At 33.9% G+C, this 18,476-nt stretch overlaps 1 protein-coding gene across 1 annotated transcript in view; it reads right to left on the bottom strand.

Moving 5' to 3' along the window:
• DIP-beta (Dpr-interacting protein beta) overlaps positions 1-12,505 on the bottom strand; it is a 60,125-nt gene extending 47,620 nt beyond the window's left edge. The window contains exon 1 of the mRNA XM_036365813.2: positions 10,278-12,505. The gene's annotated coding sequence lies outside the window, so the exon portion shown is untranslated. The remainder of the gene's footprint in view (positions 1-10,277) is intronic.
• Positions 12,506-18,476: the final 5,971 nt, after the last annotated feature.

The raw sequence follows: 18,476 nt of genomic DNA on the forward strand, positions 1-18,476 counted from the left end.
AGGGGTTAAGGATCACAGAAACTCGATGCTTAAGAATTAATACATTATTCTGATCGAAATTCTCCCCTGCCCGCGTGCTTTCTATTCACAAAGTCGCTTTATTTACAAACAACAAAAAATTATTATCTACCGAGCAGTAATTGAGTTCAATTACATTAATTTCCCATTCACAACAAACCAGCGTAAACACAAGAATACGCAAGTACGCAGTTATAGCGTATTTCACAGACATACATATGCCCTTGCTTATCCTCTATGTATTTGAATATCGTGTCAGCAACCCAGCACGTCATTACGATATTGACAGCTAATAACTCTTAATTGGAATAATATTCAATTGCCATTAGCTTGGAAAATACTCTTATTGTTATTGGATAACAACAATACATACTCTTCATCAAGATATTCAAATACATTTTTGCTAAATTTTCTATTTAACTGTTAGAATCGCTGACAGATGGCCACACATCCGGAAATCAATACTTTTCGATAGTCTGTTCATTTTGATATACGGTAATAGCCATATGTAACTATCTTAGTTAGCCTCACTTAAACGCCTCACAGATGTGTGAAAAAGTAATGTTCCTAGAGTAAAAATGAAAATTTTGCAAAGGAAAACCACTCCAACAACAATAAGGGGTGTCTCGAAGGTTTACTGAAACTTGCTGTGTGAACTTTTCCGGCATTATTGTTATCACCAGCTTAGCAGGTGAGCAAACAACATGCGGCTAGGCTAAATGTTGTCATAGCGTGGCATGCCGCAAATCATTTAGCTACACAGTGGGTTATTGCCGGCAAATCCTTGAACGTGCTGAGGATTGCGGGTAGAAGATTTTGATTTGCTTCAAAAGTGGCTTGATGTTAATGAAGGTAATCATGTTTGCTTTATTGTTGTTAGTGCGCCAAATATTGCTTCGTATCGGTGCGGGTGCTTGTTGTTGTGGCAAATAAAGTCTCTACTTTCAAGTGATTAAAGTCAAAAATTACAAGAAGTATGAAACGTGTATTTTTATTTGAAATGTAGACGATTCTTGAGATTTATATAGCTCTATGTATCCAAATTCTACGAGATATTTTTCTTTTCGGTTATAGATTCTTCCTCTAAATATCCTACAAATTAATGGTTTCATATTTTAGAACCCGGCATGTATAATTTTATATAAAGAAAATGCTCAAAAAATCGCAATTTATGCCAAGCTATTTCCCAGATTTTTATCACATTAATTTCAAATCAGCTCTAAGGCATACCGTATATATTGCGCTGAGGCTGAATATTTCTTGTCTAATGTGAATTAAAAATCTATACTTTAACTTGATACACAAAAATACTCTTTCGTACGGAGATGAAAATATACTTTAATAATCGGCGATTCATTTAAAAAGTTGATCCTGTCCCCGATCTTAATGATTAATTCCGAAAAAAGATGTCTGGCGATGAGATAGATATTTCTGCTTAAAATTGCATATAATTTATTGCTATAGATGAGTAATATAATGGTCGAGGGACTAGTCAAAATTTCGATGAAATTTTTTTTTGTTTGTAAAGAAATTTACTGTTCAGTGTGGCTTAGAAAATCTAAATGATCAATAATCGTATACTACCTTTTAATACGCTCGAGAAAAACGCGTTTAAAGTTCTGGGTGCCGAACTTCAAGTTTTCGGATAATATTATCAAATGTATGTAAATACATACACTCGTTATTGTATATACAAAAAATTAATTTTTTTGTATTCAAAAGCAGATAGAAAGCTGCAAAATGAACGAAATCAGAATAAATATACTCATAGAACGTTTTGTTATTATTCGGCTCTTGTTTGAAATGATTTGAAAGTTTCGCTCTTATCTGCATATTTTTACTGAAATGTATTATAAATACAATATATTAGCATCTACTGGATTTTATAGTTAGGATCCCATTTCTTAAATTTGAAAAATTCAGCAAAAGAATATCGTATATAATTTTGGATCGTTTATTCAAGCTTTTTGAATGTACACATCTAAAACACTATGTTACAAAATTTAGAGTATAGTTATGTTAGACATTCGTTTCGATATTAATTTTAAATTTTATATTTTTAGAGGTTTTATACTATGTATCATAATTTCAGAATTTTTATAATATCAAAAAAAATCTTACTACCGAAAGTACTTGTTTAAAATATGTATCGGCAACTCTTTTGCTATTTTCTACAGTAAATTCCTCATGGTTTTCGAAATATTCTATATATTTGGCATTATGTAAAGGAGATCCATTTGATCTTGTCCTATCCACCATTAATCCATTCAGCTAAAGTAATATATAAGCTTTGCTGATGTCGCACATTTATCAACTTTATTGATGAAATTGAATTTGTTGCAAAGTTAATGATGTGCCGGCAAATTGCTGTCATTGAGGCGTAGCAAATGAAAATGAGCCACAGACAGTGAAATCAAAAGCATTTATTTAACATTTATAATGCAGCGAAAGCAAAGACCGCGACCGTTAAATAATTAAATTTATTGCGGCTGGGCAGTCAAAGTCCCTTGCGTCTGCAAAGCACTCGCAGCCTAATGGTACCCCGTGGCTTATGTAGTAATCCCTGAAGCTAATGAAGACGCGCGCATAGGCAAACAAGTTAAAAGGATTTCACAAATGCTTATGAAGGGTAATTTGGGGGGAAACAGTAGAGCAACAACTTAAAAAGCTTTTTCAAAATATATATGTAAATATCTAAAAATGAATATATGTTTGTGAATATGTAAAATTGTGAAGATATTCATCATTCCAACTAAAATATTTATTCTAACGCTCTTAAAATTCCTGCATTTTTTACACAAACCCACACCTTCTATTGAGGCGCCTTCTTCGCCTTGAAAAGCCACAAGGACTTACACACACACACTGTTCCCATTTTTACAAAACAACTTGGTTATAATGCCGACATACCTCATTGCATTAAACACCGCCGCTAAAGATCAGCTCACTCACTTTCAAGGGTCTCACCACAGCGTTTAGCTTCAGTATACTTTATTTCTGCATTTTTCCTTTATGCCGCCACTTCTGTACTGATGGTAGCAGCAGCCAGACCGGCAATGTTGTTGCGTTGCAGTGAACTCTCGTGTAAGAAAATTGCACTTGATTCGCGTAAAACAAGTTAATTCCCAGCAGCACTTCACTTTCGTTGTCGGCAATGCAGCAGACGCAGTAAACACAGACAGACAGACGCGCCCGCCTTCGCTCGAGCCGCAGATGAGAAAGCGAAACGGCGATAGAGTTTGTTTTGACTACTTCAAAGGATTACAAAAGCCCACTTAGTTTGCATTACAATGCGGCAGGTTTATAGTCACGTAGGCGAGTTGCTGTTGCTGCTATGCTGCCGGTTGCTCTGTTGTTCTTTTGCGGTTTGAATGAGTAGCTTGCGCTGGTCTTTTACTCTGAGAGGGGGAATGGATAATACACTTTCGCCTTGGAACTCTGTAAAATTTGCATGAGTCGGTGATGTGCTTTTTAAACACAAGTGTAAATTTTAAAGAAAGATTTTTAGTTTAATACGACTTCTTTTTTATGGAAAGTTTTGTTAAATTTCTTATCCAGCTCATACTGAATAAATATGAATAAAAATATTTCTTAAAGTAAATAAACACTTTAACGTAGTTGTGGTTTGGTTAAACTTTTGCTGAAATCTTACAAAAGTAGTCTATTGAGACAACTAGATTCAGTTTATTAACAAGATGGGGATAGTTATGTATTCCTGTAGGTACGAAAAGGCAGCTCCGGCAATTAGCGCACACTGTAAACTTAATTTGCGGAAAACCACTTCACTAACAAATACAGGGAAGACAACAGTGAAATATATAGTAAAAAGAAATCCATTAATCCATCTATAATCTAAAATTAATTTAATTTTTTGTCACTTGCTGCCGTTTTGAAGATAATTTCATAATGTCACTCTCATGGAAACCCTCGTCTATATTGGTAAAAAAAAAACTAGTACAGTCGATTTTCACAAGCTTCTCCTGTGGCGAATTTTTCACCAGCTAAATAGTTCGCCATACGCAGAAATAGATAGTAATCACTTGATGCCAGGTCCAGGCTATAAATTAGTTGCATAAATTCCTTACAACCATGCTTCCGAAGCCTCTGGCGAGTCACTATCAATGTGTGTGGTCTGGCGTTGTCCCGATGAAACACAATGCCTTTTCGTTTGCCCTAAGTTTGCCGATAATGGGCGATTGCTTCCTTCAGATGGTCCAATTGTTGACAGTATAAGTCCGAGTTAAGAGTTTGAACGTAAAGGAACAGCTTATATTAGAAGATTTTTTGCCAGTCTAACTAGTTACACGGCAACCCCGATTGAAACAGTGTTTACATGACGGTCGGACTCGGAGATTTCCATTAAGTTTGGCCTTCCAGAGCGAGGTATCCAAATTATCGGAACATAATCAATGAAATCATAATATCGCACCATTGACTCTCACAGTATCAGGACCATAAACACTATGCACAATTTCAGCTACATTCGCTCCGTTTTCGTCTTTCTCAAAAAAAAAGGTATACCTGACTATGAAATAATTGGATTAAAATTTCGAAGTTTATAACTGAGCCTAATCTTAAATATGACTCTCAATAATGAAATCGATCAGAAAACACTTATCTACAATAATGTGTTTGTTACTAAACGAACATTCAGGTTTATTTAGACTAATGTTTGAGAAGATAGTGCGATCAGAGAAACTAAAACTCTGAGATAAAATCTGTTTTAAAGTATTAAACTGTAGAATTACGCTTTTCGTTATTGGAGAATATGCAAAACAAACGTCACCCTTTATGGTAGAAATTTCATGCATTATGAGCTAGTAGTGTCAGTTTGAAATTAATTTCTAATTAAGTGGTCACAATCGAAGTTCCCTCTCTACGAATACAATTTTTACCCAATAAGCAAGCGCGAACGCAATATCGAAAGAAGTAGTTCTTGGGGTGATCGAAGTGAGTTTTTTTCAAACATATTTCGGCTGCTGAAAATGCTTTTATCTGTGTTAGTTATTGAGAAGCAGTCTGATTATAGTCTTTGTGGGCAATGATAATAGCGAATTTGTCTGAAACTAGACAAACTTACCCTACGTTATGTAAACTTATGCTATACTTGGAGAATTTCGTGTCAGACTTCGGTATTTATTCAACGCAGGCAAATGTGGATTTAGAGTGTGAATTTATTTTTTGACCTAAAATTAACTCATGAAAGTTAAGCAATTTTTTTATGAATGTACTAGGATTTCAGTGATGTTTTGCCATTCATTTCAAAGAAGTATAAGAAGTCTGCTGAACCCTGCTGTCTTTCGAAAGATGTCTTCGCAAAATATCTGATGATAGCAATTTGAAGACGAAGCTATGGCAATACAGTGCAAGAAAAAGGATTCATATTCTCAGGTTGAGACATACCTATGATAATTGTTGTCAAGAATGGTGCATCTGATGATCTTTTGTAACGAACATGTTGGAAAGACATCTGAGTTCAAAGTAGCTACCAATCTATAAACATATACAGAGTCAGTCGCTTTAAGATGCGTTAGTTGTACCGCGATGAGATCATGGCAATGTATTTGTACAACAGTGTTTCCAAAAATTTTCAGAATTTTCTAAAATAAGTTGGATAAAAACTGCTGCAAACACCGATGCTTAGATTTATATTAGAAGGGTATGCCACAGAAAGATAGAATCATTGCCTTTTAGTAAAATCACAGTCTTTGCACAAGGAATTCGTAGTGAGGAAAGTATGGGTATGCCACATTAGGACTGAATTAGTATGTAGTACGTGTTGTATAGTGGAAAAAACTTAAAAATATTCCTGGAAAAGTTTATAGTTGATATCGTTAAAAATCCGAAAATGCAAGTTCAAAAGTCCTATCTAATTATTTCATAAGAAAACTTGAGTAATTTGGCTTCCATCCAGCATGGGACGATGTATTATATAAAGGATGTCCTTATTAATGAAATAGCTGAGTCGATTTAGCCCTCTGTTTGTCTGTATATAAGCGAGTCCCTCAGTTTTGAGATATCGATGGGAAATTTTGTACAAGTTATTTTCCCCACAAGAAGCTGCTCATCGATCGGAATCGCCGACATCGGACCACTATATCATATAGCTGTCATACAAACTGATCACTCAGTATAAAACCGTGTATGAAAAACTTTTTTATTTGACAAGATATTTTCTCGAAATTCGGTATTTTTTATTGCCCAAGACAACATTAAAATCTCCGAAGAAGTTGTTCAGATCGGACCACTATAGCATATAGCTGCCATATAAACTGACCGATCAAAATCACGATACAGATTTTTTTTACTCTTCTATGACATAAGAAATGTACCGGTGTAGGCTATTATAGCGTTTTTTGTTGTTTTATAACTATATTATTTAACTTTTTTTTATACATTATAACTAAATGCGGATTCCCATTTAAAGCATTTCTACAATTTTGTGCTTGTTTCCACCTAATGTCGAAAATCACACATAAAGTTTTCTTTATCTGCCGTAAATGCATACTTATTAAATTTATATACCTTTTATGGGCTTAAACACACTTTCTCCACCATGCATTAGCAGCTCAGTTCATGTTATGTAATAGTGTTTATTTGTTGATTGCCATTGTAGAACAATAGTTGTCTGCTTGTAGCAACATGCACTCCATTTCAGCTTGACTATATTGTTTTCTGAACGTGAATGCCGCGTACTCCCATTCATACCACACCATGCAACTCGGTGTGTGTTGCATTCATGGCTCGCATATATCAGTTGGAAACGAGCATAATAAATGAGGCTCAACAACGCGAACGGAAACTATGAAGTGCCTTCGTGTGTATGCCGAAAAAGCGCAAAAGTCAACAGCAACTACAACAATGGCAAACGCAGCAACGTTTATTTGCGTTAATCTATTGCCATTCACGTATGTTACGTATACGCCCCATGTGGTTTTGTTGAGTGTACTCATATCGCTTTTCCACTTTCGCAAGTACCTTTACGCGAGCGACATATTTCATTCGTATCCACTTCTTCTGCGGTGCTGGCACAACTCACACCTTTTTGTGCAATTTTCGTATTTATTTTTATATATTTTTATTGTTTTATTTTATTCTCTCCCGCTTTGCTTTGGAATAAAAAGCAAAAAGCTTGTTGCTGATGCGTTTTTAATTATATTTATTGTTTCGTTTTAGTTCAGTCTGCCTCGGTTCGCTACTTTGCTGTGTGCCCTGCATGACGCTGGTATTTATGTGCAGCAGAACTATATTGCTTGTTTTGTTGTTTTTGCTTTTGATATTATTTCTTTTTGTTCGCCTGCACCAACTAATGACAAATTTTGCAAAATTACTTTCCAGTGTCATCGTTGTTGCATGCATCCTTTTTTTCACTTTTTCCACGCTCTCATTAAATTACTAATTCTCAACTCATTTATCCAAAGTTAATGATTGCGTCGCCCTATTCGCTGGGGTTAAACGATGTGGAAAAACTATGTGTTCATAGCAAGAAATTCTTAAATATAATAATAAAACTATTCAGTATGAACTCCAACATATGTTCAAAGTTTATACGGCTGAGTCATTATATTATCAGTAAAAATAATAAAATATTGCATGAGTATGCAATAAAATTATAGCGGATGTCTCATATGGGATCGACAAAAGTTTTCAAATGCAAACATAGTTTTTAGTGTAAAATAAGTTCAGAAGGCTCGGGGAGTGTCTAATCTTTTAGTGCAAGACTAGCTTATTGGAAATTGCACATACAAGTGGTTGCTGAATACGAGGTGTTACAGCATTAAGTTTGGCTCACAATACGATCAAGAGGATCATATCAAAAAAGCTAAGCTAATATTTTCTCTATATCATTTTCAATCTAATTTCCTCTTTGTTTAGGTTTTATTTAACTTGTATTTGAGTGTATAAAAAATTAATATTTCGGCGGTGATTTATGCAACCAAAAATTCTAATCGGAGTTTATTCGTGGAAAACGGTTTTAAACTTTCTGGAATTTTGCACACGTCCTTCACTCATCAAGAAGCTACTCATTTGCCGGAACCGCCGATATCGGACTACTATGTTATAGCATATAGCTGCCGTACAAACTGAACGATCGGAATCAATTACTTGTATCGAAAACTCTTTGACGAGTTATCATCAAGAAATTGGCGACATCAAAATGAGAATAAGTATATTTTTATGCTATAAAAAATGTACCTGTGAAGGGTATTATAGCTTCGGTACAGTTAAGGTTGTTTCTTATTATCGATTCGGTTTACGCGTGCAGTTTCAATTGTCCAATCCTAGTCGAGTTTGGTATTGAGTGTCTACGTTTGAAACTACTTGGTTTTTTTTAGTACGTTCTGAGGTTGTGTTATCTTCAAAAAGCTTCGTATATATCTGGTGCTGCTTCAGAACCAATGAATGCTTATAAATGAGACAACCTTTTTAAAATTAAAAATTTGATTCGAAGTTCGAAAGAAGTTTTAGTAATTTCAACATCAATATTGATATACATATGAAATGAATATTAAAATCAAACAAATTTCGAAATTCGTGTAATCTCCCGGAATACATTTTAGACTCTACCGTCTTAAAGTAGTTTCAATATTCTTAGCATACTTAAGTTAGGATTTCTTAAATTTCTTTGACGTCGTAACACTTCAGTAACTTTATATCTCTATTCCTTCAGCACAACACAGTATATTTTTAACTACTTCACCCTTCTCTTGGGCGACCATAGAAAGGAAGCAGTACGAAAGCATTTCATGCAGCAAATATAAACTTGCAAACACGTTGAGTATTTATTTTGCTAACAGCTTCTGAGAAATCGACTTGCGGAGAGTAAAAAGTTCTTTTGGAGTATTGTATTGCAGCATACTTGTATAGTTCGATAAATAGAACGGAGATACTCAAATGCTCTAAACGGTGTGTTGCTCCGGTGCTGCCATAAAAAAATAATGTAATTGTTAAAACTGGTTGTTTCTGGTGATTCTGAACAAAATTGTCATGTGTTCTCATATTTTTTATTAAATATATTATTTTAGGGATCTATATCATCTGCTTTTTTAATTTAGAAATTTTGTATTAAAAATTAATTTTTTATTTTTTAATCCCGATGTTGGGATTAAAGGTAAAATTTTAATTTTTTTATTTCAAGATGTTTGAACTTGAAAATTGAAAATATTAATTTTTGATTTAAATGAAGTATGCAAACGCGAAAAAATCTTAGGTCTAAAACAAATTCAGTTTTAATTCTTAATATATGTTTGGGGTAACGCTTTTTTTTTTTGTTTTGCAATCCGGTAGTTGGGAGTAAAATATTTTCTTAATTTAAAAATTTATTTTTAATTTCGTTTTGGCATTAAAATTTTATTTATTTTTGGTTTTTTAATCCCGTATGTGGGATTAACATTTAATTTTTTATTTTTTTAATCCGGTATGTGGGTCTACATTTTTTTATTTTGTAATCCCAAATATGGGATTTAAAAAATTTAGTTCAAATGCTAATTCAATTATTTTTTTAATGAATTATTTGCAACCCTGGCATGGGTCATCCACCGAACAATTGGTTCGTATGTGTGCTATCAATAGCACAAACTTTGAATTAGTTGATTCCAGAAATCAAAGAATGCTCGATATAGAAATTTTAAGAATATTTCAATAAAGATGTGAAAGATTTGACAAAAAAAAAAAACAAAAAATAAAACGTTCATTCATGTATGTTGTTTGCTTTATACAAACGGTTTTTTGTCCTTAAGCTTAGTTTTAAAGCTTTAAAAAAGTTAAACCTCTACTTCTTGATATTAAATTTTGTTTATCTTTATCCAAATTTTTTATTGGTTGGACACATATTAAATTCATTTGTTTATTTTTAGAATTTTTCATTTTTACATGAATAAATTGTGTTCCGGAAAGAACTTTAAAACCACGCACAAGACCGTGAAATAATTGTCTAGTCAAAAACAATAATTTCATAAACTTTTTTCAAACTTGTGCACGCGACATTGAGGATCTCATGTATATATTTTCCCTTTGAAATTGTTTCCCATGGCATGTTGTCTTTTACGATATTTTAATATAAAATTATTTAATAGATTCTTTGTTCTTTTCAAAATTTAAGCAAATTATAATATTATTTGAAAGTAGTATAGACTTGCCACTGCCTCTTACATATCACCCTTTTAATGCACACAAATAAGCCAATATCAGAAAGAGCAAGCAAAACTTCGAGGTTATGGCGAGAATTTCCAAAATTTTGCAAATCGCTTTTGACTCACCTTTGCGTAAAGTTCAATGGCTGCAAATTCGGTTTATTTCCGGTAGTTAAATTTGCACTGGCAGACCAAATACAGAGAGGTTACTGGCTGCCCACAGCTGCTGCAACAAAACAACACAGAGTCCACAATGAAAGCGTGCACTTTTCAGTTGCAAGTCCTGACGAGCTGTTGTTCCTGTATATGTTGTTATGTATGTGTATGTGTGTGAGTGTAACTTGTTTGAGCTGATTACTCAGCTAGACTTGGCGCTTCCTGTGCACAACTGTGTCCTGCTGTGGCTATTGTCGCTCCTAAATTTATGCAACTACAACGCAGTGCTGCTGTTACGCCGCTTAGGGGCGCCAATTCAATTGTGGGCGTGTCTGCATGTATGTCTGTGTGTTTGTAAGTTTAGTTTTGTATGGGAAAAAACGTTTTTTTTGTGTGTGTTTCATCAAGTCTTTTGCCGCGTTTTTCGACTTTTGTGTTTGCAGCGAGTATTTGCTTTGTGTTGGCGCGCAAACTTACGGCACAGGCGGATAGCTCATTGCATAATTAAATACTTTCCGGTGTGGCGTTGTAGCGACTCTGCATACTAGGCAATGCAAGAACATATTTTAGAGCTTTAGGGTGGCAAGGCAAACGATAGCGAGCGAGCAGCAACAGCAACAACAACAAAGCTGGTACAACTTACGATGCTAATAAATCACTTTCCATACTTTGGAGGCGGCATTGCCATAGACGAATGTGCACGCGCGATAATGCATTGAAAGCGGGGAGAGACTATGAAAAACAAAAATTGCTAAAAAAAAATATATATAAAAATTTCTCCACGGAAGCCAAAGAATTAATTGTAGTTTGAACAGCGGAAGCTTGCTGCATATAGCCGGTTGAAATTTTAATAGGACAACTGCAGTGCGGCGCATGCAACACGCATAAAAAGTGTGCAAATTTTACGCGCGAAATATGCTTTTGTGCGAAAAATTAGCGGTAAAAAAATTTTATACCATATATAGCAACAATATCAAAATTAAAAGTGCAAAACAATTGCAGAAACAAATAGTGAAAAGAAAATCCGCAGTCAGCGGCGCGTCTGACAGCAACAGGAAAAGTTGCTGTTAAGGATATGAAACAGCAGCAGCATGCCGCATTTATTTATGGGCACATAATTATCCAAACATACATATACATGTGTATGTATGCATAAGGCGACGCGTATGAATGCAAAATCATATGCATAAAATTTCATATATTCACCCACACATATGTGAGCGTGTGTGCTGCTGTCAGGACAAGCTGCCTGCAGACAAGCAAAAAAGTGGCTGCGCGCCGAAAGGATGCCAATAAGTGAGTGCATACACACGCGCTCTGACATATTTTTATGTGCATATAAATAAACATGTCAATAATGCACGCTGCCATGCTTGCATGTGTGTGTGTTTTGTTGTTGTTGTTGTTATTTTATTATTGTTCTTTTTATTATTTCTATTACTGTTGTTGTTGTTTCTGCTATTATTATTATTTTTTTTGTTATTATGACTGCTTTTGTTGTTGTTTTTGCTATCGAACTGCAAGTAGCGGAAATTGCGTTAAAATTCACTATTTTCGCTATTTTATTATGACAAGAGTGTCACTCGCTGCCACTTGCTCGCTGCTGGTTCACCCGCATTTGCTTTGCCACTCATTCTACAATTTTGTATTTAATTCTATTTTATTTGCTTGCCACATTTCATTGCGCACTCACAACCCGCCTTGAGTAAGTTATAGAATTTCTTTTATTTTATTAAAAAAAATTTTTTTTTTATTACTTTTTTTTATAATATTTTTTATTAATTTTTAATGCCATTTAATGTAATTACCGATATTAGCATTCAACAAAACGCACTGTATAAAATTAGTTGCTCCTACTCACTGTTGCACCGTTGCTGCTGCAGCTGCATCTGCTGCCTGTTTAGTATGCAAGCAAATATTTTAATATCTCATTTCTTTTGCATGCACATTTTACACGCTTTTATTATTAATTTTTAACTGCATTTCTGCTTGTTATAGATTTCGAAAAACACGATTTTTCCTTTGTGCACACTGACACATATTCAATTATTTTTTTATTTAAGTTCACTCCATTCACTCTGCCCCGCAGCTGCTAACTGCTTGCTTGTTATTTATATTTTTTCTGCTAATATTTATTTATTATTTAGTGTTTTAGTTTGGTATTTTTACACGCGCTGACGCGAAACAACGCCGTTACGTTAAATGGTTGCACGAAGACTAAATTGTATCGTTCACTAAGCAACACTCAGTAGCGGCAGGCAGCAGCAATCAGCAAGCTGCTTGTGTCGAGCAAACAGCCAACGATATCCTGCGCTGCTGCTACGCATCGTTCGTGTGCAACTGGTCGAAAGTGCCGAAGTCTTTGCCTCGTTTTGGCATCGTTTCGTCGTTGTCTGTCGTTGGCAGTGTCCCAGTTTTAGTTACAGCGGCGGCTATTGACGGCAACAGCTGACTGTTCTGTTATGTTCCTAAAATGTTGCGCAACATATGTTGCTAAACTTTGTGTTTGTTACATTAGATTACAGTAACAGATTTTGCTTGCTGTAAGCAAAAAATGTTAAGTAGTTTTAGGGCGCGAAGTTAATCTTTCGTTTTTCTCTAACTTCAGATTCAGATTTCGGAATTTATTGTACAAATTGTTCGATTTCAATTTCAGATTAGCTATGGCCGAGTGGACTTATGTATATAATATATGATAATAATTAGAGTTTAAGAGTCTGCAGGAAAACGGATGTATAAATGATAAGTTAGAATTAGACGTTGTGGTTGAAAAGCTGGGAAAAAAGAGTACACTGAAATGTACTTTGCGCTTAAATTAAAGAAATGCAATTTTTTCGAGATGTCCCGCCTGTGTAGATTTGTGAAAATTCTAATAACTAAATAATATTTTTAGTGCTTTAGTTGTTAGTTGTGAATCTACAAAATGCACAAAAATGGAGTTTAAACCTAAATCTAAGAATCAGCCATTTTTTCGAAGTATCTTTGAATATGAACCTTTCATACAAATGTTAATTGTGAATATAGAATTTACAAATTTCTGGAAAAAATTAATCAAAATAGCTACATTTCTAAACGTCAGTCCTCAGAAGTTTAATTATCTATTCTTCTGATGGTAGAAAAATTAAAATGTATTTTACTGACAAATCCATCTTAACTATTATTTCCTGCTTCATGCCTTCTTCTTGTATTTGCTAAAATATTTTTTAATTGGTTCTCGACAATATTATTTAGTATTTTATATTATTCAAAAAAATAATATTGTGAGAAAAATTAATTTGGGTAATAATTACAATTCCTGAACAGGATAGCTTCGTTTGAGCTCGGGCTTCCTTTCTTTTGGAATGCTAGTTTGTATTTAACGAAGGTATTGATAATATTTTACAACTTATAATTTTATATATGACACATACCGCTTTTGAAAAGAAAACAATTAACCAACTGCTTGTTGCAAGAAGTAGTCTAATCCCATAGTAAATGAAATATATAATAATAAGGCGTGGCTTGTTAGTTTTTTCTAATAATCATCGTGTGATGAAAATATATCTACAAGGCTCAAGTAGCTTTACTGCAATGTTTGATTTGATGAAAGTAGATATATTGATATTTTGCCAGTTCAAATACGTAAATACTTCACTTACACAGATTATAGACAAAATAATTCAATTGAATGATAATCAATTTAAGATACTGTCTATTACTTGTATTGCGAGAAAGTAATTTTATTTATGTTTAGCTTAATGTCTTTTTTACAACAGTAAGTCCGTACAATAATTTCAGAGCTCGTTACCTCCGAGATAGCACTGCCGAAATTTATCGTTATGAGAGTAAAATCTATCCCTCATGAAACACCATAAATTTTTTTGTGTTCGATATGTGAAAGTAGTCAAAATATCATATTGAAATATACCAATATTAAGGAGCGAACCTAGCGTGAAGTTATAGATTAAACTTTTAAAAATTCGATACAAAAACTTCAAAATAATATTTCAAATATTTTTAAGTTACATGTTTTTAATGCGTAGTCTCCCAGTTCAATCAACTCTATGAGTTCATCTTAAAACGTGTTTTTCTAACTCAAACTTCTTCTGCATGTTATTTATTCAGTTTTCCGAATTAGAGAAATATATATGCGGTTCTTACCAGATTATTGATTTATACAAAGGTCGAAGTTTCACAAGCCAAAACCGACTAAAATTTTGAAATAAATTCAATTTGTTTTTAAAAACGTCGCCTTAATGTCAATTATTGGGTTTTTCGACCAAAGATCTTTTGCCGATTTTAGAGAGGGCCGGATTTACTGCAGCGCGAAAATTATTTAATTTGTATCATCAAATTATTTACTGTGTTTTGTTAAATTAGATTCATCACCGCCAAATTAAGGTATCATGAACTTTTGATTTGTTCTTGTGAAATGTGGGACCAGGTGTGCCTTCGCTCCCAAATGTAGGCAACGTTAATTGCAAGTATAAAGCTTCAGCGTTGATGTGAATTGAGGAAATATACCAATATTAAGCAAAATTTATTCAAACCTAAAAGCATAGTATGAAAATAATAATGCCATACTTTCTCATACTAACTATCGATATCGTTCAAAACAAACATACTCATATATATGTATGTATAGCAAGCGTTTTGAAATCTGCAGAAGTGTCGACTTTTCAAACAAACTTTAATGCTACTAGAAAATATAATTTATCGGCAAAATATTCGATGTAAACAAAAAACCACTTATCAGTTTTGCAGTTAATTTTCAAAGTAATTCTACCGCACCACTTAAGAGAGCTGATTATTCAAAAATTTTCCCAAAACAGAATTACGTAACTATGGCTAATAAATTTCGAGCAAACAACAAAATCAGCAAAAAAACATAAACTGCAAATAATTATAAAATCAAAGGGAAACTCAGCAAAGCCGCTCACGATAGCATAATAACATTAACAATACACACACACACACACGTTTGCAGAGACAAAAGATAATTTGTATATGTGTGTGTGTAAATAATGTAAAAGTTATCAGGAATTAATGACTCAACATTAACACGAGAAGTTACACAAACAAAACCAACACTATTATTTATCTTTTTATAGGTATGTGTATACAGTGTGCCATTATTGGGTGACTGGGTTAATAATTGCTTTTGTATGCGTGTTTGTGTGGCTGATTTGTTTTATTGGGCTGTCGAAGTGCGGTCGGCTCGTTCGTTCATTGCACATTTCGCCTATTCATTTGTGCGGATAAACAAACTCGTGTAATCACTTTTAAAGTAGAAGACAATTTACGAGAGGATCTGGTTGGGGTTTTTGTAATCAACGACAAAACAACAATACCCACGACCTTAGTTTATAAGCAATCTACGAGTATATAATATTATAAATACATGTGTGTGTGAACTTGCATATGCCTTGAGCCTAAACGATTTTAGCTATTTCGACGTCATGCCACGGTTGCTTATTTTAAGAAATTGTTTTCACCAGCAAATTGTCGAAGGGCAACACACCATTAGCATCGAGTGAACTATCACTCCTGTGAGTGTGTTTGTGCCGTTCGGCTTTGCGTTGATTGCTGATTGAAGCGTCCGCAATAAACACCTTAAAACTTGATGATGTCATTCTATTAAAAACCGTTTGCCACATAAGCCTTCATGCCCTTGCAACATTTGATGAGGCCCAACTTTGGATTTGGGTACATTTTTGCCGCACTTGAGTGAAGTGAAAATGTGGTGTGATTGAAAACCACTAAACTACTGCTCGTCTTTTGTCGCAAACTCTAAGCGGCAATTTGGTGGCAGTGATAGCGCAACATATACTCAATGGTTAAATGTGTAGGTGCGTCTGAATTGTTGTTACGCATTACTTTGGTTGAGTGGTTTTCGAGAAACCCTTTTCATGCCACCGCAATTTATTTGCTACGCTTCCCTTTGTGCTGGTTATCTTTATTGAATCTTGTGAAAATTTTGATGATATTTGTTAAAATTTATGAATCGTTTTATGAATATCTAGTTTTGAGAGTTTATTATGCAAGCAAAACTGAAAATTTATCAGAAATGTGTAGGATCTTAGTTTAAAAAAAATTCTATAAGTAATAGTATTACACTTGTAGTAACCAAAATAGCTGCATCCATTATATTATTTGATCCAGCATCAACACTATAGCATACGAAATTTCTGCAAATCCACTTTCTCCAAGTATATCCAACAACTCAGTTCTAATAAATTAATAATATTCATTGTAAGCCTTAATTGTTATATAAATTTCCAAAATATTCGCTGTCTTGAATTAGTATAAATACCATTCAATAAAAATTTCCCAACTACAAGTTTACTTAAAGTTACATCAAAACTTTTCTAACACCCAGAACGAAACCTTCGAGACCCTATAAAACATATATTTTATATAAATGATCATAGATTTAGCCATATCCATATATCTATTTGCTTGTATATACGAGAACTAGTCCCTCAGTTTTTGAGATATCGATATGAAATTTTGCAAACGCCCTATTCGCCTCAAGAAGCTGCTCATTTGTTGGTACCGCCGATATCGACTTATATAGCTGCCATACAAGCAGCTATCAAAGTCAAGTTCTTGTATGAAAAACTTTTTTATTTTAAAAGATATCTTCATGATATTTGGCACAGCTTATTGTTTACGTCAACGGTACAATATTTTAATCAAAATCAAGTTCTTGTATGTAGAAGTTCACAATAGACCGTAGATCGCGGTGCATACCTCAAAAATTAATCTAATGTAGACGTTTTTGTTTGTGAATGTTATTAAGTATGTAATTAAGTTAATGTTCTTTTCTTTTTTTTTTTTTATAAGAAAAATTGCGACCATAAGAAAGAAGCCTTTATATTTGGATGGATGTGTGTAGATGATAGTGCAAATCTATATCTGATAAATATCTGAGTCAGTTTTTGTTTAACTTACTACTTTCACTTTTGGGAGTAACTATTGTGATTTTGCTATTTGAGACGTAATCCTCAATACGCTAATTATTGTTGAAACGTAGGTTGCCTTTAATATTGCGGGATTTGGCAACCCTATTGTTGCAATCTGGCAACTCCCAACTTTATTGTAAAGTTTGATATTTTTAATGTCTTACATGATCAGAACGTTGTGACATACGAGCGCTATTTGTGTTGTTTACAGTAACTTAAAATATTCAAATCGGCCAGAAAGTTAAATTAAATCGCGAACATTTTCGCGCCATTATTAGACGTGGATAAACTCAGCAACAGTGCATCGATGAACTTAATTCAGAAGAAATGTTAAGAAAATACGATAGTGGTGCTTCGAAATAAGTCTAGGAAATAATGAAAGGTGGTGAGGTATTTCCAGATGAGCCGAATCAGATGATCACACATGAAGCACTTTCAAGCAAAAAGCATAAAACTAAAACAACGCAGTTCAGCAAATTCTGATATTTGTTTGCCAGTTGTCTTTTAAGAAATCAGGAAAACCAGCCGCCGAAGACGGATTACTTTTCACCATAGTCTTTGCAAAGGAAGAAGAAAAGTGTATCTGCCAAACCTAGTGGATGAAGCTTCACAAAAAGCTTTAGTACAACCTCAGCAATAAAAATTTGGTAATCCTTCTTTATATGGTAGAATCTTATATGATCTTTGAAACCGAGTTCACAAGTGTTGAATATTAGAAAGTTTTGAAATCGATGGTTCAAGTTTCAAGTTCTAGGTTTTTTTGTTTGCGAGTTCTTATTTTTATTGTTTTGAACCTAACCTGTGATTTAATGCTGTCATATTAAATTCGAAATGACAGGACTAAACTTTACTGCGGTGAAAGTAAGATTAAAAGCTCAACGCTCTTCCGCATGTATATCGCGCTGTATATTTAGAAACCACATTTGTAATATTAAAAATAATAAAAACAATAAAAAGGAATATGGAATACATTAAAATGTGTCATCAACAATAGATTTTATATGCCAAGCAGACGACAGTGACAGGTCGCAGCAATTACTTACTTCACCGGATGATGGCCTATGAAATGGAGAAATTATAAAACGGAAGCGTATAGAAAATGATAAGAGATGCAAAAACAATAAAAAGAAATAAATTGTTACGGGAAGTGAAACAGCAAAAACAATAACAACTGCTGTACTATGCAGCAATAATAACCGACGGAAAGCAATTATGCAACAAATGT

The sequence above is a fragment of the Bactrocera oleae genome, chromosome 5 (assembly GCF_042242935.1).
Source record: "Bactrocera oleae isolate idBacOlea1 chromosome 5, idBacOlea1, whole genome shotgun sequence".
NCBI lineage: Eukaryota > Metazoa > Arthropoda > Insecta > Diptera > Tephritidae > Bactrocera > Bactrocera oleae.